This window comes from Arachis ipaensis, chromosome B2, assembly GCF_059453495.1.
Source record: "Arachis ipaensis isolate K30076 ecotype BB chromosome B2, ASM5945349v1, whole genome shotgun sequence".
NCBI classification, from domain to species: domain Eukaryota; kingdom Viridiplantae; phylum Streptophyta; class Magnoliopsida; order Fabales; family Fabaceae; genus Arachis; species Arachis ipaensis.
Window position 1 is genome coordinate 46,662,525 of NC_142437.1, and position 1,348 is coordinate 46,663,872.

The following is a 1,348-nucleotide window of genomic DNA, read 5'->3' on the forward strand; positions in this document are numbered from 1 at the left end:
TTTGATTTCAAAATATCTTCTCTAACTTCCTAACTTCTTATCTTTTCAAAAATTTGTTTCAACTAACTAACTAACTTTTTGTTTGTTTCTTAACTTTTTCAAAACTACCTAACTAACTCTCTCTCTCTAATTTTCGAAAATATCTCCCCCTTTTTCAAAAATTTCTTTTCAATTAACTAATTATTTTTTATTTTTAATTTCAAAAAATTTTCGAAAAAAAAAATACTAACCTTTTTCAAAAAAACTATTTTCAAAAATCACTAACTCCTTTTCAAAATAATTTTTGAAAATTATACCTCTCCCATCCTATTCTATTTATTCATTCATATCCTAACATCTCATCTCACATCTCTTCCATTCTCACAGTTGTGTTTCTTCCATTATATTACATCCTTTATCTCCCCCTTTTCTTCTACTCACATAAGGGAACCTCTATACTGTGGTAAAGAGAATCTCTATTATTATTATTATTTTTCTGTGCCTTCTTCTTTTTCATATGAGCAGGAGCAAGGATAAGAACATTCTTGTGGAAGCAGATCCAGAACCTGAAAGGACTCTGAAGAGAAAATTAAGAGAAGCTAAAATACAACAATCCAGAAATAACCTTTCAGAAATTTTTGAACAGGCAGAGGAGATGGCAGCCGAAAATAATAATAATGTAAGGAAGATGCTTGGTGACTTCACTGCACCTAATTCCAATTTACATGGAAGAAGCATCTCCATTCCTGCCATTGGAGCAAACAACTTTGAGCTAAAACCTCAATTAGTTTCTCTAATGCAGCAGAACTGCAAGTTTCATGGACTTCCATCTGAAGATCCTTTTCAGTTCTTAACTGAATTCTTGCAGATATGTGATACTGTTAAGACTAATGGAGTAAATCCTGAAGTCTACAGGCTCATGCTTTTCCCTTTTGTTGTAAGAGACAGAGCTAGATTATGGTTGGATTCTCAACCCAAAGACAGCCTGAACTCTTGGGATAAGCTGGTCACGGCTTTCTTAGCCAAGTACTTTCCTCCTCAAAAGCTGAGCAAGCTTAGAGCTGATGTTCAAACCTTCAGACAGAAAGAAGGTGAATCCCTCTATGAAGCTTGGGAAAGATACAAACAGTTGACCAAAAAGTGTCCTTCTGACATGCTTTCAGAATGGACCATCCTAGATATATTCTATGATGGTTTATCTGAGCTATCAAAGATGTCACTGGACACTTCTGCAGGTGGATCCATTCACCTAAAGAAAACGCCTGCAGAAGCTCAAGAACTCATTGACATGGTTGCTAATAACTAGTTCATGTACACTTCTGAAAGGAATCCTGTAAGCAATGGGACGCCTATGAAGAAGGGAGTTCTT

General features: G+C 35.2%; 1 non-coding gene across 1 annotated transcript; it reads right to left on the bottom strand.

The window, feature by feature from the left end:
• Positions 1–1,030: 1,030 nt before the first annotated feature.
• On the bottom strand, positions 1,031–1,138 carry LOC148573861 (small nucleolar RNA R71). Its single transcript, XR_015905680.1, has one exon. It is a non-coding gene; the product is annotated as a small nucleolar RNA R71 (small nucleolar RNA).
• Between the last annotated feature and the right edge of the window lie 210 nt (positions 1,139–1,348).